Source organism: Clarias gariepinus, chromosome 17 (assembly GCF_024256425.1).
Source record: "Clarias gariepinus isolate MV-2021 ecotype Netherlands chromosome 17, CGAR_prim_01v2, whole genome shotgun sequence".
NCBI lineage: Eukaryota > Metazoa > Chordata > Actinopteri > Siluriformes > Clariidae > Clarias > Clarias gariepinus.
In genome coordinates this window covers 15,165,581-15,188,352 of record NC_071116.1, presented here as the reverse complement: position 1 = coordinate 15,188,352, position 22,772 = coordinate 15,165,581, and positions in this window count along the sequence as shown.

Sequence of the window (22,772 nt, the reverse complement as noted above, 5' to 3'; positions counted from 1 at the left end):
TTGTGGGTAATGCAGTCCGGTGTGTGTGAAGTTGAACGCGAATGCGAGATGTAAGCTGGGATATGAAGCCTGAGTTTTGTGTTTTTTTCAGTACTTTTTAGTTGGATTTAAGTGCGGGAGCCACCCGAAAGTTTGTACTATAACCTGACAATGGGACTGAACTTAAATCTCTGTAGCGCTGATGTATACTGTCAAGACATGCTGTCAATCAAAAAAGGGGTTCCGCCCTTTAAACAGCTCCTCCAATTATCATGCAGCAGTCCAGCGTCCTGACCCGCCCACTGCTCCATTCACCCCCAGAGACGCTGAGCGTCCGTGACGGGACATAATTGCAGCATTTATCCAATGACCGTCTAGTTTCAAAGCACTGAAAAAAAAAACGTTTAAAGCAGCCGCATTGAAGTCAATAGACGCTGGGCTTCAACGGGGAAATGCACTGTGACGCAATGGGAATGTATGAGAAGAAAATCAAGTCAGCCGACCTGCTATATCTAACTGATTCTGAACGAACTCGTCTTTGAGATGAACATTTTCTAACGCATTTTTAGTCAATAAAATGTTAATACAATAGTACATAATTTGACCATTAATTTTGTGACATTTGCTGAAATTCCCTTGCAGTTTTAAAGAAATTGCCACTGCTCCAAAGATTTTCTATGGGGTTGAGTTCTGAAGACTAGGCCACTCAAGGGCCTTAAAATGCTTCTTACGAAGCCACTGTCATGCACACTCGGAACGCGACCGGCACTAGGACCCGGAAGTGAAGCGGTCGCGAACCAGGAAGTATAAAAGGAGTAAACAAACCATAGCATCTTGCTCAGTCATTGAGTTCAGCCCATGTCGGTTCTGGCTTTCCATTCATCAATTCGTGAGTACTCACTTTATTGGGTTTTGCTTTCTGATTTTGAGTGTGTGTTTATAAGACGCGGGTTAAATTTGTGTTTTTCCCTTGCTCCCCTTTTGTGAGAGTCCTTAAACTAAATCGCATGGTTATCCTGCCTATTCGCTTTCATCCGCGTTCGGGTTCACCATCCACGCTACATTGGGCTAAGTCATCTTGTCGCCCAGGTTAGTTCACCCTGACAGAATGACTGAGCCTAAAGCGGTGAACCCAGCGGATTACGCGCACCTCTGCGGCGTGGTTGACCAGCATGCCGGGCTAATCAATAAGCTAACCGGGGAGATTGCTACTCTGCGCCAGGGCCTCCAAGACATCACGGCCTTGCGCCGCGAGGTGGCGGAGCTCAGGAAGGAGAACGCGGATCTCCGGGCGGCTGTTGCTAGCGCGGCGCCGCATCACCCCCCCCCCCTTCTTCTGATGTTTTTCTCTCACTACCAGAGAAATGGAATGGCACGGACAGGAAGTGTAGTGTGTTCCTGACAGCGCTCGATCTGGTGTTTGAGTTTAATTTCACCAAATACTCCACCGATCGGCTACGCATTGCTCTCCTCGTCTCGTTGCTATCTGGGCAGGCAGCAGAGTGGGCCACGGCAGTACTGAAATCAGACTCGGACACCGCCCATTCATACAACGAGTTTACACGTCAACTCAGACTCACCTTCGAACACCCTGCGGGTGTGGTGGAGACCGACACCAAGCTGTATTACCTGCGGCAGGGTGGATTGTCCGTGAGTCGCTACACCGCGGAGTTTAGGACCCTCGCCGTGCAGACATCTTGGGGAGACGCCGCGCTCCGGACATCCTATTACGAGGGGCTGGCGTCACGTATAAAAGACTAGCTTGCCGGACGAGAGCTTCCAGCCACGTTGGAGGGACTAATACAACTGGCCCTCCGCATCGATCAATGTCTCCTCTCTCGTCCGAAGCCAGCCCCAAGGACCCTGCCGCCTGCTTCCACCTATCACCGTTCTGCACCCTCACCGCCGACCACTTTCACCACCGCCACTACTGGACCTGTCGGATCTCCACCTCCTGCCGTGGTTGACACCGGAGCCGGGGAACCCATGCAATTAGGACTCGCCTCCCTGACCGCCACCGAACGTGAGCGCCGGTATCGAGAGGGGTTGTGTGCTCCATATCTCCACCACGACCGACACCACCACCTCTCGAATTACGGTTCAGGTAATCCTCCAATTTGGCCACAAACGAGTCAGAAGTACTGCGTTCATCGACTCCGGGGCAGCAGGTAACTTCATTGACTCTTTTTATGCCAAAAAATGGGGGGTAAAATTTGAGGCGTTATCCCAGCCCGTTCGGATCACATCTGTCGACGGTCGCCCCCTATCCACCAGGTCAATCACTTCCCAGATGGAACCTATCATTCTCTCCATTGATCAACACCAAGAACAACTCCGTTTCCACGTCACCTCCCTTTCCTCACCTCCGATCATCCTCGGACACCCCTGGCTGCAACAACATGACCCTCTCATCTCCTGGAAACAACATCGGGTTCTACAGTGGGGCGCGACCTGCACTGAATTATGCCTAAGGGCGACGGCTGGGACGTGCTCTCGGGAGTCCGAGGCCCCCGACGTCGACACCAACTCCATCCCCGAGGCATATCGGGACTTAGCCGAGGTCTTCTGTAAGAAGAGAGCTACTCACCTTCCTCCACGTCGCCCGTACGACCTCGCCATTGACCTCCAACCCGGCATGACTCCACCCCGCGGCCATCTCTACTCGCTGACACCCACAGAGACGCAGGCGATGGAGGAGTATGTCACCAACGCTCTTCGCCAAGGTACCATCAGGCCCTCCTCCTCACCTGCCGCCGCGGGGTTTTTCTTCGTGAAGAAGAAGGGAGGCGAACTTCGCCCATGTGTCGACTATCGGGGGCTAAACAACATAACCATTAAAAACCGACATCCACTGCCTCTTACCAACTCAGCCCTGGACGCCCTCTCTGGTGCCACCATCTTTACCAAGTTGGACCTCCGGAGCGCCTACAACTTGGTGCGCATCAGAGAGGGCAATGAGTGGAAGACAGCCTTCATCACTCCAACTGGACACTACGAGAGTCTCGTTATCCCTTTGGACTATGTAATGCCTCCGCCGCATTTCAACATCTGATTAACGACGTTCTCCGTGACATGCTTGGCCGGTGGGCATTCGCCTATCTCGACGACATCCTCATTTACTCACGCACCGCTGAAGAACATATCCAGCACGTCAGGGCGGTTCTAAAGAGACTACTCGCCCACCAACTGTACTGTAAGTTGGAAAAGTGCGCCTTTCACGAGCGCTCCACCACGTTCCTGGGTTTTGTCATCTCGTCCCAGGGTGTGGCCATGGACCCGCAGAAGCTGGAGGTTGTGCGTCATTGGCCCCTACCCAAGACTCTTAAGCAACTCCAACGGTTTCTCGGGTTTGCGAATTTCTATCGTCGCTTTATCCGGGACTACAGTTGCTGCCCCCCTAACCGCTCTGACTCGGCCCTCATCTCTCCCTTTCCACTTCAACCCTACTGCTATCGCCGCCTTCAAGAATCTCTGCCACCGTTTCACCACCGCTCCTATTCTTCTTCACCCTGATGTCAGTAAACCATTCGTTGTGGAGGTGGACGCTTCAGATGTGGGCGCTGGAGCAGTTCTCTCCCAACGGGGTCCAGATCAGAAACTACACCCATGTAGTTTCTTCTCCAAAAAATTTGACTCCACTCAGCAGCGATACGGGGTAGGGGACCGCGAGCTGCTGGCCATAAAGTGGGCTTTGGAGGAATGGCGTCACTGGCTCCAGGGCGCCAGGGAGCCATTCATTATCTGGACAGACCATCAAAACCTCATCTCCATCAGAAATTTAAAACAGTTGAACCCACGACAGGCGCGGTGGGCATTGTTTTTCGAGAACTATGACTTCCACCTCTCCTACCGCCCGGGGTCCAAGAACACCAAGGCAGACGCTCTCTCCCGGCAATTGGAGCTGGATTTTCCCCAGGCGGACCCCGCGCCTGTCCTCCCACCTTCCAAGATAATTGCTCCACTTCTTGTGGAGCAATGGACTTGGAAACGAGAGTTCGCCAGGCGCAGACCACAGAGACCGAACCGGCAGGTGTGCCGCCTGGACGACTCTACGTGCCCGGGATTATGAGATCTGAGGTTCTACAATGGGGTCACTCATCTCCCATATCTGGACACCCGGGCACGCGACGGACCCGTCTCTTCATCAAACGAGACTTCTGGTGGTCATCTCTCGCGAAGAACGTCAAAGAGTTCGTTCAGGCGTGCCCAGTGTGCGCCAGGGCCAAGGATCCAAATCAACCTACATCGGGAGACCTTCAACCGCTTCCAGTTCCCCGGAGGCCCTGGACACACATTGCCGTCGACTTTGTCGTGGGCCTGCCGGTCTCCGAAGGAAAAGACGTCATAATGACCATCGTCGATCGGTTCTCTAAGGCCGTGCACCTGGTGGCTCTAGCTGGACTCCTGTCAGCCAAAAGGACAGCTGAGCTGATACTAGAGAATGTAGTGCATGCGCTCCTGGGCTCGAACTATCCCACAATCTTCACACCTCCTCAGCCACTAAGTTCAGCCCATTTGAGGTATGCTACGGCTTTCAACCCTCTATGTTCAACCACCCCGAACCGGAGGTTGATGTGCCGTCAGCCCAACAGTTGGTCCGCCGGTGTCGACGGCTGTGGAACCAGGCCAACAGATCCATCCGGCAGGCCAACACCCGCTACATCACCCAGCATCGCCGTCGACACCCCCCGGGACGATTGTACCACGTAGGTAACAGGGTATGGCTTTCTACAAAAAATCTTCATCTTCGCACCGAATCACGCAAACTCTCACCTAGGTTCATTGGTCCATACCGCATCACTCTACGGATAAACCCCGTCACCTACCGGCTCCAGCTGCCCGCGGCGCTCCGGATCCATCCAGTATTCCACATCTCTCAGTTGAAACACTTCACCACATCTCCTATGATTACACCCACCCCCCCTCCTCCTCCTCCCCGGATCATCGACGGTGGTCCCGCCTACACGGTACGCCGGATCCTTGACTCGCGTCCTCGGGGCAGAGGTATCCAATACCTGGTCGACTGGGAGGGCTACGGCCCCGAGGAGCGGTCTTGGATTCCGGCCCGTTTCATTCTCGACCAGGAACTAATCCGAGACTACCGTCGTCGGGTATCCTCCACCTCAGGACCGTCTGGAGCCGGTCCTGGACAGGGGGGTACTGTCATGCACACTCGGAACGCGACCGGCACTAGGACCCGGAAGTGAAGCGGTCGCGAACCAGGAAGTATAAAAGGAGTAAACAAACCATAGCATCTTGCTCAGTCATTGAGTTCAGCCCATGTCGGTTCTGGCTTTCCATTCATCAATTCGTGAGTACTCACTTTATTGGGTTTTGCTTTCTGATTTTGAGTGTGTGTTTATAGGACGCGGGTTAAATTTGTGTTTTTCCCTTGCTCCCCTTTTGTGAGAGTCCTTAAACTAAATCGCGTGGTTATCCTGCCTATTCGCTTTCATCCGCGTTTGGGTTCACCATTCACGCTACATTGGGCTAATCGCTAAAGCTAAGTCATCTGGTCGCCCAGGTTAGTTCACCCTGACAGCCACCCGTTTATTGGTCAGGCGGTGTGTTTGGGATCATTGTCATGCTAAAAGACCCAGCCACGTTTCATCCTCAATGCCCTTGCTGATGGAAGGAGGTTTTCACTCAAAATCTCACGATACATGACCACATTCATTCTTTCCTTTACATGGGTCAGTCGTCCTGGTTCCTTAATGTTTCCACCCCCATGCTTCACAGGCAAACAAATACTTGGTGTTCTTTAGATGCAACTCAGCATTCGTTTTCCTCCAAACATGACAAGTTGAGTTTTTACCAAAACGTTTTATTTTGGTTTCATCTGACCATATGACATTCTTCCAATCTTCTTCTGGATCATCTTAATGCTCTCTAGAAAAATTCAGATGGGCCTGGACATGTACTGACTTAAGCAGGGGGACACGTCTGGCACTGCAGGATTTAAGTCCCTGGTGGCGCAGTGTGTCATTGATGGTAGCCTTTGTTACTTTGGTCCCAGCTCTCTGCAGGTCATTCACTAGAATGGGCCTTCACTAGGTGTGATTCTGGGATTTTTGCTCACAGTTCTTGTGATCTTTTTGATCACATGGGTTGAGATCTTGCGTAGAGTCCCAGATCGAGGGAGATTATCAGTGGTCTTGTACAGTATGTCTTCCGTTTTTAAATAATTGCTCCCACAGTTAATTTCTTTACACCAAGCTGCTTACCTATTGCAGATTCAGTCTTCCCAGCCTGGTGCAGGTCTAAAATTTTGTTTCTGGTCTCCTTTGACAGATCTTTGGTCTTGGCCATAGTGAAGTTTTGAGTGTGACAGTTTAAGATTGTGGACAGGTGTCTTTTATACTTATAACGAGTTCAAACAGATGCCATTAATACAGGTTACGAGTGGAGGACAGAGGAGCCTTTCGAAGAAGAAGTTACAGGTCTGTGAGAGCCAGAAATCTTGTCTGTTTGTAGGTGACCAAATACTTATTTTACTGAGAAATTTACCAATTAATTCATTAAAAATCCTACAATGTGTTTTTCAGATTTTTTTTATTATTTTATTTTGTCTCTCATAGTTGAGGTATACCCATAAAAATTACAGGCCTCTCTCATCTTTTTTTTCAGTAAGAGAACTTGCACAATTTGTGGCTGACTAAAAACTTTTTTGCCCCACTGTATAGTTTTGGGGCTTAATGTTGTTGCTCTGTGCCTGATTTTTTTTTCTATCTTAGACGCAATGAAAAGGGGACAACTGAACAAGCTATGGTAAAGCTGCAGTATAATGTGTTCCAGTCTCAACCCAGCACCTTATCTCTCCCTATTCCTATTCCTATTCCAACACAAAGTTTAAATAAAATAAGCACTTTTATGCTCAGTTATTGTGATTGTTTCCGCTATGAAGTGGTTAGTACATACTCAAAGTGGTTCCAGGAAGGACAACTCTATTTCAATACCACATGAGGCGATGGTGAAGGAAGGTCTGTACAAATCAGCATCAAAGAAAAAAAATCAACTTATGAATCCAGCTATCTGTTACACATGCTAGTTATAGCCAATTCTCTCAGCTCAAACAGCACAGACTGAGAGTTACATAGTAATGACATAGTGTATTAGCAGTCTCACAGCTATCTATTAAAGTGGACGTTTTATCTTATTTTACCACCACAGATAAAAAATAAAATTTGAAACATACAAAAATATATTAAGCCATGATCCTGTATGGAGCAGACCAAGCTCTTCCAACACAGTGGATCACAGTACGCTGCATCATGAGCAATTTAGCTGAAGACCATGCTGACCCCTGTCCACTGTCAAAGCACCTAAAATGGGCATGCAAGCATTAGGACCAGAACATGGAGCAGAGGAAGAAGGGGGGCTGGTCTAATGAATCATGTTTTTTTATTTACATTATGTGGGTGAGTGTGTGTGTGTGTGTGTGTGTGTGTGTGCGTGTGCGTGTGTGTGTGTGTGTGAGTGATGTGTGTGTGAGTGATGTGTGTGTGTGTGTGTGTGTGTGAGTGATGTGTGTGTGTGTGTGATGTGTGTGTATGTGTGTGTGTTGCCTAACTGGGAAAGAGATGATAGTATGCACTATGGCCAAAAAAGCACATCAACAGAGGCAGTGCGATGGTCTGGGTAATGTTCTGCTGAAAAAAACTGTGTGTCTTGGTATTCATGTAGATGTTACTTTGACACTTATACCTAAACCTTGTTGCAAAATACACCCCTTTATTGCAACAGTATTCCCTAAGGGCCATGGCCTTTGTGAGCAAAATAATACCCCTGCCACATTGGTTTGATAAACAAGTTCAAGACATGACTTGCCTTTGAAATCCCCCAGATTTTGATGCAATTGAATATCTGGACAGGTCTGAGCAACGGAAGCCCCACCTTGCATCATACAGGACATGATCTTATAGATGTCAGGTCGTGGTGTAAGATACCACAGTATACTTACAGTACGAAGTGTTGTGAAGTCCATGCATCAACAGCCCATAGCTGGCAGCACAAGGGGGCCCTAAACAATAAGTTTTTTTTTTTTCTTAACATTATGGCTGTGCAGAAGTAGGTGCAGATGGAGAGAGGCAGGTGAAGTAATCAGTTAACTCAATATTGTCCACCTGTGGCTCATTAGGTGGTTTATTTTTGTGTGTTTTTATGTTTTGGCAGGAGAAAAAGAGAGATAGAGAGAGATGTGTCTGGAAGTACCAACACACTATCAAAAGAAGTATTACACTGGTACTAAAAAACTTATTTGAAGGATGGAGTGTATGAAGCATGGTGCAGTCCAAACTCCTCCAAGCACTGCTCCAAGTACAGGCAAAGGACTAGAGGGTGCTTCAGATCCTGGTGCCGGCCATGGGTGTCCCAGCAGAAAATGCATCAATCAGTGCCCCCATCGCTCACATTACATTGGTCATAGTCACAAAAGCGGAGGTTGACGGGAGGTTGTCCTTCGTCCAAATGGGGAGCCTAAGTTTTGCTGCAGGTATCTGGCAAAGTCCAGCTTGCTGGCAGCAGCACTCTGAATCCAGCTTGCTGGAGTACCCTTTAGAAATAGGCAATCCAGGGCCTCCGAGTGGCGCAGTGGTTAAGCGCTCGCCCTATCATCCGGAGATCGCTGGTTCGAACCCCGGGTGATGCTTTCGGGATAGCTTTCGTCCTCCCGACTGAGTGGTTGTAGTAGCCTTGATGGGTGTGGGAGCCTCCTAGTGACGGGAAGGAATTGGCCACGACTAGATTGGGGAGAAAATCGGGGAAAAAAGAATTGGACAGGACTAAATTTATCAAAAAAAAAAAAAAAAAAAGGCAATCCTGCAGTGGGTGTGCCAAACCCCTAAGAAGCTTATTTTATTGACTTGGTGGCCCCAAAAGACCTTGCACTTGGCCCCAGTATAATGAGAACAGTTGGGGTAAAAAATGCATAGCCTTGACTGAAGGGCCGGAAATGCTTTCACCAACATCAGCTTTGTGTCAGGGTGACAGAGAGTGCAAGGGAGCTCCACTCTTTTTTTCTCATTTCACCAGCCCTCTGACTGACTTTACTAAAAAGGAGTTAACAGGTCCGTTCTAGTTGATATAACTGTGTGAACAGGGTTTTAATCAGGTAAAAGTGTTTTTGTTGGGGCCAGGTTTTGCATTCACCTGACTCTCCCTTTTCCCCTGCAGATGGATGGAGCAGACACATGACTGGGGCCATTTTCTCCCAGCTGGGGGACAGGAAGCTCCCAGTGCTGTATATCAGCAGGAACTGTCTGTGAGAGAGACCAAGCACAGAACCATTGAAAAGGAATGTCTGACCATTAAAAGTTATGGTGTTACTCATGGTACTACCTACTGGGGTGCTTTTTCACCCCTTTTTCGAATCATGCCCAGCTCCAGAGGATTTACCCCTTGAAAGATGCCATCGCACAGATCACTTGTTGGTATCCGGCTCATCACTTTCACTTCACACAATATGCTATAGAAGCTTGAGTAACATGCAGCTTTTTAGATGAGGTTAATAGAAATTATGTCCGTGCACTAAATTAAACATATGGAGGGTTTATAATGGTGTATGAGCAGGTGTGCACTTTTGCCCGATTACCTGTCTGAGGCCATTGCCGGGCAGCCAGTGTTATGAAAGTGATTTTAGCTAGCCTCAAGGCTGCCTGAGCAGGCATCTGTAGTGTTCCACCAATACTGGTCACTTGGGAAGTACTCCCTTGCTCTCAAAACAGCCTTGGTTCTTTGTGACATGTTTTCTCTAAAAGAAAAAAATTCAAGGAAACATTTCTTAATGAAACTTAAAAAGTTGTTTTGGGGAGGATTTAAATTTATTGACTTTGAAAGCCACACACACAAAAAAATCACTGAACTTATTGTCATATTTATTAAACCAGTGTAAAATGACCTTTGCTTTTTAACAGGGTGCATTATCATGCTGTAAGTAATTATTAGAGGATGACTAAAAAAAATTTCCATGCAGGGTGTACATGGTCAGCAGTGATAGGTATTAAAGCTATGATTAATTGGGATAAGACACCTAGTCTGCCAAAAATATATCCCCCACACTATTACATCAGCCTGGACTGTTGAAACAGGGTAAATTAGGCCCATGGATTTATGCTGCTGGTGCCAAATTCTGACCCTACCCTCACTGTGCCTCAGCAGAACTTATGTAAGGCAGTCATTTAGACTTTTCTTCTATATTTAGAATTTTTGCAATTGAACTTCAGCTCAGCAGTGGGGTTCAGCTCAGTTAATCAATTTGACCAGTCAATTACAGTCTAGTTTTTAGCCCCAAAAAAACCTGCATTATTGCTCTATACAAATTATTATAATGCTTCTGTATGATTCATACTTCTTCTGCTAACAGCAGGCACAACATCAAAAAAGGAAATGAGCCTACTTTATGTAGAGCCATGTTTACACATGCCACCATCTATAAAAGATCATGAAGTTCTAGTTCTCCTTTGAGCAACTTTTTATTACCACTTATACTTATTGACATTAATTAAAGGCGTATTTTTCCAGGCTTCATTTTTAGAGCACATTTAAAAATGCAATATCAAGTGGCTATAGACAAGTTTAAATATTATATATATATATATATATATATATATATATATATATATATATATATATAGCTTATTGTTCCCACCTAACGGCCAATGAGTGACTAGTAGTTTTGCTTTAGTTCACTGAGTTTTGGTAAAAACAACTATGCTATGGGGCATTTGGTAAGCGTAATAAACTTTAATGAAGTTATATTGTTTTTAAGCCAAAGTAATAAACATGGGTTTGAGAGGAAATTACTATTCGCTTGGTCAAATTGGCCTACAAAAATCCTAATATTGTTCCTGTAATTATTGATTGTTTTTATTATCATTATTATTACAGTACAAACAAAAATAAATGAATAACAATATGCAAGACCCTCTATTTTTAAAGATTAGTAAAAAAAAAAAAAAAAAAAGAAAAAAAAAAGAAAAAAAGAAATCCAATATTACAACTGGCCAAATTCTAAATAGTCTTTAAATTAGTTTTAAATCTTCACTAAGAGTTAAATAAACACTGATATATTAAACTGAGAAAAGAATTAACAGCTTGTACCTACTTTGTAAAAGGAAGAAAAATAGTGATGCATGGTGTTAGATTGCAAAATAAAAAGTTGTTGGGGTATACATTGGGCTGTAAACGCACTAAAGATGAATGTTTTCCAATTTTTTTAAGGTTAAAAAATACCCTGCATGTTACAGAGAATTGGACAGTCTGTCCTGAATATGTTCCTGTAGTGGACAAAAATACAGAACAAATACCCCTTTCATACACACGCACAAACCATGTCATTAGGTAAACCTATTCAACTGCACTTTAATGCAAATATTTAATTAACCAATCACATGGCAGCAATGCATTTAAGATGGTCAAGAAGATCTGCTAAAATGGGAAACAAGGATCAAAGATGATTTCAATTACTTTAAATATGGCATGATTGTTGATGCCAAATGATCTGAGTATTTCTGGAATTGGTGATCTACTGGGATTTTCACACCCATCTTATGAGTATACAGAGAATCATCTGAGAAAAGAAAAAAAAAATCCCTGAACAAAATTGCTTTGTTGATGCCAGAGGTCAGAGGAGAATGGCCAGACTGGTTCGAGATGATAGAAAGGTAACACTAAATCAAATAAAATCTTGTTACAATTGAGATATCCTGAAAAACATCTCTCAATGTACGACACATGAAACCTTGTAGCAGAAGAGCTACGGCAGTAGAAGACCACACTGGATGCCACTCCTGTCAGCTAAAAACAGGAAACTGAGACTACAATTCACATGGGCTCAACAAAATTGGAAAAAGAAAACTGTAAAAAGATTGTCTGGTTTGATGAATCTTGATTTGTGCAGTGACATTAAGATAGATTTGGGTTAAACAACATGAAAGCATGGATCCAGCCTGCATTATAATGTCCCATGTCACAAAGCTAAAATCCCCTCAGAATGGTTTCTTGAACATGACATTGAGTTCACTGTACTCAAATGACCTCTGCAGTCATCAGATCATGTATGTCCAGACGACTCCTCGCCATGAAGAATTGAGGCAGTTTCGAAGGCAGAAGGGGTCCAACCCCGTACTATTAAGGTATAGCTAATAAAGTGGATAGTTAAACATGTCTTCACCATACACGTCAATAAATAACAACAATTTTTAAAAAATCAGTTTATTATTTATCCTAAATTATGTGAATTTTTATAAAACTTTGGAACCCTGAATTATGTGTTACCATACCAAAATAGGAAAAGCCCTAACCTGTCATCTGAATGGAGTTCAGTCAGGAGTGTTGTTAGAGCTGCTGTTTTAGAAAAAAATACGTTTTCTGACAAATTGTAAAATATATACACCAAACTGCCACAACACTGACACCGCCACATTTGAATTTAATAACATTCATTATCATTTATATACCAGTAAACTGGTGACTGGATCACAGCCATCTACAGTCTACAGTCTGCTGGTGGGGACCAAAGGTCAGCCAAAAAGTCAATGCAGGCAATGAAAGAAAGGTATTAGAAGGGCCTCCGAGTGGCGCAGTGGTAAAGTGCTCGTCTGGCCCACATTAAACACGGCTCTCCAGCCAATCAGGGGCGTCTGTCAGCTCATGCAAGTGACAGGAGCGGATAGCGCTGTCCTCCGAGTGTATTATGCCGCCCCCAACAGTGCGTGAGTGAGCAGTTTGAAAAGATGCAGCCGGCGTTTGGAGCGCCGCTAGTGACGGGGAGGAATTAGGGAGAATTCGGTATCAGAAAACCCAGTGCATCACAGACCGCCATGTATGGGGCTTAGTGAGCAAATACTGTCAAATACAATCTTATCAATTTGATTCATACACATTCACAATACAAACTTACAAACAAACAATACAAAGTTTCATAAAAACTTAAATAATTATTTTGATTGTGTAAAGCTGCTTTGCCAGAATGTCAATTGTTAAAAGTGCTATACAAATAAAATTTGATCTCCTCTCTGAATTCCCCATACCTCCATTTGATAGAGCCTTGCACCGGACAAACAAGTTCAATCCATGGGATCCGCTCCCTACAACTCACAGCACCCAAAGGATTTCCTAGTAACATAGTATTAGTGCCAGACAACACATCACACCACCAGAGGTCTTTTGGACTCATGCACACATGAGGGACCAGAACTGCCCTGGTGGCACAAGGGGAACCTACACAATACTGGGCATACAGTAATGTTTTGGATTTTATTGTTATAGCTGATTGTTGTCTGCAAAGTATCTACATTATAAATATTCATGTCTACAGTATCAAATAGTTTGTAAAATTGTATATCAAAATGCCTTCTTGTGTTAAAATGATCATTTATTCAAGTTTATAACAGCCCGATGAGACACAAGGAAGTATTAGACATTTCAAATTTATTTCGTTGTTAAATTGAAATGTTGAACCTTAACCTAGGCTATACTATAAATACAGTTGATCATACCTTGCAACTGTTTTTCTTAAAATGTATTTAATTTACAGTATAAAGCCCAAGATCAGTTTAAAAATGCTAATTTCCAAATAATGTCTTTGCCAAAACATAATCCACCAATTAAGCTAGTCCTGGATAACCTTCAATATTGGTTTAACAAGGCTGATCAGGCTCAGTGTGGCATGATATTACTCGCTCCACAGGTGTTCATGTCAGTGATGGCAGATATGGTACAATCCAGACGCTAGCACAGCATGCCAGTACGTTATTTATGAGACAAAAAAGAACTGCATTACAGACCTGTCCGCCCAGATTTAGGCCCCAACCGAGACATTGAAATGATAAAGTGCTTTCTTATTTATGGTTCTGCCAGGTACAGCAGGGACCCAGGGGAGTGAACGCTCACTCTTAGCTCACTGTATTTTTTTTTCCTGTCTGATTAATCAACTGATAAATATTTAAGCACATCTGTCATGCGCTACGAGGGGTGCTTCTTTTACAACCCGAAAAGAGAAGTGAAAAATTTACATTAAAATTTACAGTCAACACCTTTAGATGTTACTCTAATCAGTGTTTTTAAATCAGTCATTTATTTTGCAAAGAAATTAACATAATATTGTGTGCAAATAGGTGTTCTTGTGTAAGTGTATTAATACACAGTTTACACATCATCATGTTCTACCCATGTCATAATTTTCTGAAACACAATATCTATCAGTGTTAACAGTACATGTGCAACAATTGAAAGAATTGAAATTGTGTTTTTAGGGTACATAGATGTGCATGTGGATGTGTATAAGAGATGGATTAGTGGAGTTTTTCCTGGCTGGCACAAGCAATCTCTGATGGGACTTAGTTTAAAAAGATTATGCTGATATCTGTGGCCACTGAGGGTTGGCTAATGCAGAGGAGCTTGGCACTGACCGCACAGTGTTTGACATAATAGAAAGACCACAGCAAAGCCCACAGCTGGCATGTTAGATTGCCTCTGATGTAAAAGACTGATAGCACGAAGGCGCAGAACAGAGATTGAAATGATTTAAGACTTTTTTTCCTTTCTGAATATCCAGAATCACACCCGCACATGTTCACAACAACAAGAATGAAGATTGAAGAGAAAGAGAAGATTTTGATATGGTTTTGTGTTTCTGAAATACATTATTGTTTTTTGTTGTTGTTGTGTGGCATATTTGTCTATATATATATATATATATATATATATATATATATATATATATATATATATATATATATTATAATAAATTATTCTATAGTGCAGTCGAATCCTGGTTGCTGGAAAGGGGTTGATTAATTTTCTCTAACAGACATTTTCTCTGACAGTTCTGCCAAATGTAATTCATTGTAGTTTTTTATTAATGCTATTCTGTTTTTCTTTTCTTTTTTTTTTGGCTCTGGAAAGTCTAAGAATAAAGGACTTTACACTGAAGTTTCTTGGTAACACTTTGCTTTTTTCTTGTCTCATTAACTGCAAGAAAAAACTTGTTTCTAACTGATACCACTGTGACTGATAACAGTATCCAGTATCTTTCACAACTTTAAATATAACTATAAACAGATAAAAATTATGCACTATTTATAAAAAAAAAATGTATGATTGCTTATTGTTCCATTAGAACGTTATAAGACCTTGTTTACAAGAACGTGAAAGGATTAATGCACTTTAGCACACGCTGTTATATTAAAAAATCTATTTGTGGTTATAATGTATGAGCCACTGTACTGCAGATTTTTCTAGAACAGCATGCTTTGTCTTATTCTACAGCATTGGAAAGAAAGTTACCCTATAGGTTATAGGGTTTATCTTTCTGGTTAAACCAAGGAATCCACATGTTTCCTTTTCAGAAAAGGTTCTGAGTTTGAACATGCAGTGGAACCTTGGATTACGAGCATAATTCCAGAAGCGGGCTCATATTTCAAAACACATTAATCCAATTTTCCCATAAGCAATAGCGGAAAATCTAATTTTTCGTTCCACAGACCAAAAAAAAAATTTATACAAAATATAAAGCAAAAATAAGACAAATGAACCTGCACTTTACCTTTAAAAAAACTAAAAATAAAGTGTTTCCGTTTATGCGAGCAGGCACTGTGTGTGTGTGTGTGTGTGTGTGTGTGTGTGTGTGTGTGTGTGTGTGTGTGTGTGTGTGTTTGTGTATGTGTGTGAAGCTAAAGTAAGAGGAGAGGAGGAATCAGCCCCTTTCCTCTCCCCCTCCTCTGGGCCATACAGCAAATGATTGGTTCTGGGTTCTACAGTTGTGTTCAAAATTATTTAACCCCCACTGAAATTTGGAAGTTTTGGCCAGTTTGACATTGATTTTGATAATTTCAGTTATCTTGTTTACAATTAAATCGAAGAGGCACTTGTAAATCAGACAAATATAACATAACATTTATAATGAAATAACCACAAATGTCTTTTCTGTGCTCACATCATTATCAGTTTTATTTAACCCCCAAGGGACATTCATTCTTAGTACTTAGTACAACATCCTTTTCCAGTTATAACAGTTTTTAAACGTGAAGCATAGCTTGACACAAGAGTCTTGTAGCGATCTATGGGTATCTTAGCCCATTCTTCATGGGCCAAAGCCTCCAGTTCAGTCAAATTCTTAGGCTTGCGCGCTGCAACTGCTTTCTTTAAGTCCCACCAGAGGTTCTCAATCAGATTTAAGTCTGGTGACTGCGATGGCCAATCCAAAAATCTTCCAGCCTTTAATCTGCAACCATGCTCTAGTGGACTTGGTGTTATGCTTAAGATCATTGTCCTGTTGAAAGGTCCAACGTCTTCCAAGCCTTAGGTTTGTGACGGTCTGCATCACGTTTTCTTCCAATATCTCCTGGTACTGAAGAGAATTCGTGCATTTGGTTCTTTAAAAAGTCCTTGTAAGATTTCATTCTGAACACAATTACAAATGTACACTAAATTCCCTAAAACCCTTTACAGCATTGGAGGTTGAATAATTTTGAACACAACTGTATTTCAAACTGTATGGAGAAGGTGGAAGTTGGATCTTTAACCTCTCTAATGACACTTGCTGTTGCTTTTTACATGCGCGCACGCATGCGGGGGGGGGGGGGGGTGCGGGGCGATTACCCATAATTCCGCAATGCAAGAGAGAGAAAAAACATTGGCTCAGTTGTGATCATGACACTCGGCATCAAAACAAAAAGCGCATGCATGCTACATGATACTCGGTACTCGTAAACCAATTATTTTTTTATTAACAATCTTTGCTCGCAAACCGCGTTACTCGCAATCTGAGGTTCCACTTTATTAGTATTTTTGGATCAGTACCACCTAAAGTTCTAAAAGAAACACACTTTCCCAAGTGCAAGCTTGCTATTTAGTGTGTAACAGGCAATAAATTAAAATATGGTTCACAAAACAAGCAGAAGTAAAAAATTTGGAGACAACAGTATACAGTATAACACCACTAAGACTAGACAAAGAAACCTCGGGAGCTAAAGAAGGACACTGATCAAGAGGGGCATCACATCACAGGTGAGTGTCAACAACAGGACAACATGTGACAGAGTCGTGTGATCTGAATGTAGTTGTGAGACTGATGAGAAATCGTTCAAAGCAGCCATATTGTGAGGATGTGATTAACGGGGTGATAGGGTTAACAGCCAAAATTGGTGCTGGTGTGGAACACTGCAGGAAATTAATTGTACCTGATTAAGGAAATAGATTAATTTTATAGTACTTTCCACGGCAACCCTGGACTTTTTTTTCCAAATCTATTTTAAACATAAATACTTTTATTGGCTATGTTCCATCTTTGTGTCTTTTCTTCAGATATCTTCGAAGTATTTTTTTTTCATGATGCTTGTACTCACATTTGTCATGTCCTCTTACACAGGATGTGACACCAGTGATGATAAACCAGTGGGTCTGATGAATTTACATTTCTAATAGTTCAAACACTTTCCATCTCATGTTCTCAAAGTCTGCTGCTGATTCACTCATAAATTGCTGAGGCCCATGCTGTGTTGTTTATTTGAAGAATGTGCGTGAATGATCAACTTAAAAATTCAGACTTGTCCTAATTTCCACACACTTCTGTTTTTCTTTGTTCTGGTCCTGTTGCTTAAGTCATCATCCTACTTTCGCTCGCCCAATTAAGCCTCGGTTGTTTGCCCAATCAAGGCAGAATTTTTAATCTGACTTGTGTAGTTAAGCCTCTCTGGGCAAGCTTCTTCAAAAGCTTGTAAGTTGTCACCGTTGGGCTCAAGACCTTAAAGCCTCACATCATGTATCAATACTATCTCTGCGCTCAGACCCCAGCTCCCTAAGAGGATGGAAAGAATATCACTATACTGTGATATATATGTAATGATAAATTCTATTTTTTAGTGCCATTCATGTCTCATAAAATGTGCACTAACTGTAAAAACAAGTATCAAAAAAGAGCGGTCTAGTGTAGTAGCTGGCAGTCATCATCTTCTGCTGTAATCAATTTAAAGGGATTACATTGAAATTTGTGTAATATACTATTATAAGAATAGTGCCTGGAGCCACTGTACAGCAGAGAACAGAAAGAACTTCAACACACACACACACACACACACACACACACACACGCACACACACACACACACACACACACACACACACACACCATCAAGCCATAGGGGAGTTAGAAAAAGACAGAAAAATACTAATTAGTTATAATGAAGGTTTTGGCTTAATATCAAAGCTAGTTTTGTTATCTTTTGTAGAAACACAATTGGCTCAACATTCCTGTGTATTTGCGTTTTGTGTGTGATCACCAATGGTGTACTTTATGCCACTTGAAGGGTGACGCAAGGATGTAAAGCGTGTAGATTTCCATAAACAAAACTACTAGGTTGTTGAGCATGCTGATAATACTTTAGCACATTTGTGTGGTGATAAGAACATTGGCGGTTTTCGCTGCCAAATCCACACATGCCATTTTCACATCACTCATATCATCATCATCTACATCCCAGGCATAACAGCATAGCAGATTGATAGCAGATCAAATCCTGAACCTTTTCTTGTTTCTGTTTTGGTGCCATCTCTTGTTCTTATTTCAGAGGTACTCAATTGGCATGGCAAATATCTCTTTACACTTTTGTTGCAAATATCATTTTTCCTTTTATTCCCTTAAATGCTATAAAATCGTGGCATAATTATAATAAGCACCTGCTGTGGTTATTTGTCATTTTTTAAGAAATAAAAGGGCAAAGCAAAGCTGAAGGAGCTGTGTTTGCCTTACATAAATTGATTTTGAATCTCATCAAACTCAAGTGCCGGGAATGTTCGCGTGCTTTTTAATTCGGTTAGAGATCATGAATAACGAGCAAATAATGTTAATCAGTACAAATTTGGATCTATTTACGCATGCAACCCATTTCACCATACTATTACATACGGTAGGGGAAAAACAGAAAAATTGTGCATAATGAAGATTAATAGAAGTTAAAGGTATGGAAGGAGATGAAAGGATTGTGGAAAACTGTTCAATCAAGTTAATTTCTATATAAATGAGCACAGTTTGGGTTGTAAAAATGAATGCTTGCACATTTGTAGCAAACTTTTAGCTTCGGATGGAGTGCATTTTTTAAAGCAAACTTAAAACAGTACAGTAAGTGGTTTTTATGAGAGTTTGAAAGTTCACAGCTACTGTAATATGTATAGATTTTGAGAGCTGTGTCCTAAATGCAACAAACAAAATATGACTTGAAATTGCACAGAAAATTAAAATCAATACGAGTTAACGAATAGGCAAGTGCAATAATGGTCATAGTGTAGACAATACAATAACACACTGGTGAATCTTACAACATGTCCTTTTCAAAAATCCTCCAAACAGCCACTCCAGAAGAAAAATCCTATATAATAATATCTTGAAGATTTAAATAATAATTACGCACGCTATACTTGATGTATACTTAAAATTACATTTTGCTTCGAATTAAGTTCTCTATCCTGATCAATATGTATTTTAAAGGCTGACAAATGTTTTGACAGATGCAAATTTGTTAAAATCTATTCAATCAAATCACAAAGTAATGAAAAAAAATTTGTACCCGATGACTGAATACATTTCAGTTCTATGCTCTCTTTCATTTTATTTTTACTCCTTTTATATATGCACATAATGATGTGCTGATAAGTGAAAAAAGAAATTGTTAAGTCTTCACTTTGAACTATTTACCACAATAACATCTTAATGATGGAAATGTAACCATGACACATGCTGCGAAGCAGATGCATAATTTAAAAAACAATCATAAAAAATCAGGCGGGCAACTGGAGGTGCATGGTTAAAATAGCTAGATAATCTCTCTCTCTTTCCCTCACACACACACACACACACACACACACACACACACACACACACACACAAATAATCTGTTATTGTGTTTCCAACTCATGTAATTCTGGCAGATGCATTAGTGGGTTGAAGAGCACTGACCTTTAGAAATGTTCTAAATAAATGTAGAAGAAGCTTTTATTGTTTTTCTTTATTTATATGCCTTAAAGCATGTGTCAAACCCAAGGCCTGGAGCATAGTTTTATTTGGCCTGTGTGCACCTGCAAAAAATATTGCTAAAAATGACCAATAGTAACTACTACTCAACATTTTCACATTACACCACTAATATGTAGAATTAAAAAAAGACCCAAAGTGTAGCCAGTGCTCACATTCTGCATGCATCACTCGTGTGCGTGGACTGGCACCTTACTCATGACTTTCTGCTGTGCTTGTTGGCCTTTAGTGTGAAACAGTGACTGGATCCGAATCCCAAAATGTATCACTCGTGTAGAGACCTGCAAATATGTTGAACAAAAGGTATATTAATGGGGTGTGAAGACAAGTGAGATAAGAAAATTCATAATCTATATGTACTGTACCTGAGGGATTCTTTTAGCCATACAAAACTAAACATATGGCTAGTATAGGTATTTTCAGAAAGGAAAAAAGTTTAATTTGAATTAAATACCCTTTTATTTCGAAAGATATCTTGATTTACCGCAGTGGAACTGCAAACACTTTATAAGAGTCTCAGCCGAACTCCGTCATGCACTTCACAGGTGTATGATAGCACATTACCCTTGGCAGTAGTGATACAACATATGCCTGTTACAACAGTTTTTTTTGTGATGTAATTTTTTTTTTTTAATCAACATCCAATAATTTCCAACTCCTTATGTCACATAGCAACTGGTGAAAAACAAAATATATATTTTTAAAACATTTACTATTCAAATCATACAGTGATCTTGTTGCATAAATGTGCACAACCCTTAGTTGATACTTTTTGCTTGTAACAAAGCGCTCGTATTTTTAGATATAAATTGAAACAACATTTTGATTAGTCAATAGCTTTTTTTCTTTTTATTCCCTTGAAAAAATTGCACATGCACAGCACTTTTGAATTTATTCTGTATATTTCAGTAGGATTTAGACATGGGCTCTGACTGGACCATTTTAAAATGTTATTCGTCTTCTTTTAAAGCCATTCAAATATTTTCTTGAATCTGTGCTTTGGGTTGTTTATGGTTCTGAAAGGTAGAACTCGACATCTTCAGCTGTCTATTAGACCTGCGCAGTTTTTGTCAAAAATAAACTGGTATTTGGAGCTATCCATGATTATTTCTATCTTGATTTAAGGCCATGTCCCAGCAGAAGAAAAGCAGTCTCAAAATGAATATATGTGTTTTTTCACCCTGTGCCATATCCTAGACGAGTGAGGAATACAAGACACTGTCCTCAAATTTACAGATCCCGGCAGGGCCAGATATTCCTGCATTTCATTAATGCTTCTGTAACTCTATTAGCACCATTTGAAAAACATAATTTGGTTACTGTACCTCCTGCAAATGGTTGTGCGATTATACATTTTTATAAGTTAACTAATAAGCTTTTTTCATAAAAGTAATCTAACCAACTGACAATCATTTCCAAAGAAAAACTATTTGGAACAGTGCAATTCATACAAATTGATATCAAAGTAAAGATTATCCATTAAGTAAAATTATATATATTGCATATTGTCCTAGAATAAGCTTATACACTGTGCAGTTGTCTCAAGAATAAGTTTAATGTGCCATATTCCTTGTTTCAGTATCACTGCTAGACTAGTCAAGAACATTCCTACATACTATACATGGTCAGTTAATACATTAGTCTACTTAACTAGTCTATACAACTCCTAATCTAATGCTTGTATTAAGTATAACAATTATTACATGTGCACTGGTGGCTTGGTGGTAGGTTTCCCACCTGTCGTGTAAAAGGCCCAGGTTTGATTCCCAATGAATGCCCGAACCACGGCCACTGGATGCAGTGCAAGTCCCAAGCCTGGATAAAAAGAAAAAGTTGTGTCAGAAAGGGTTTCGGGTAAAACCTATGCTTGAATGGTCCACTCTGGCAACCCCTTGATGAGAGCTGCTGAAAGACTATAATACAGTAAATGTTGCCTGCAGTTGCATGGTTTCAGCCCTTCATTTTTCCTAGAATCATTCAACATTCAGAGCCAGAGTCATTTATTATGATCAATATGATTAAAATAGATAATAAGATATAATTATGTAATATAACAAGAGAGGGAATGCTTTTGAGCTGATTAATACAGTGGCTATGATGTCATAGGCACAATTGCTGGAGGCATCACAGCTGTGCTGATATCAGCGCAACAGCACATTGTTATTAACTGATTATTATTTGTTTCTCTATTTAACCAGTTATTTTGCTCGGCCAACACCTATTCTTCCACAGCTAGCAAAATTAACTAACGTACATGGAGGAAATACTAAGGTAGTAACCAACAGTTAGTGTAATTACTGTAACATGAGTAAAAGTAGTTTAAAACTCTTACCAGTACTTCAATTTCAAAAATTACTTCAGTACTTCAAATACCCCAAAAAAATGGAAATTAAAACATGGAGGGGGTGGACAGTCCTGTAATTCGCGCAAGTTTCTTTTTATATTTCCGATTTAGAACAACAGGTACATTAACTTTCTCATTTTGGGGTTAAATCCCAAACAGCATGACATGGAACACTAGCGCACTAGGGTGTGCAATCGATTGTTCAATATACCAAGTAGTGTCTTTGATTAGGGGTTAAAGATATACAACCCCAAATCAGAAAAAGTTGGGACAATATGGAAAACACAAATAAAAAAAGAAAGTAGTGATTTCTAAATTTACTTTAACTTGTATTTCATTGCAGACAATATAAACACAAAATATTCCATGTTTTGTCTGATCAACTTCATTTTATTTGTACATATACATTTAGTCTTTTAGGAG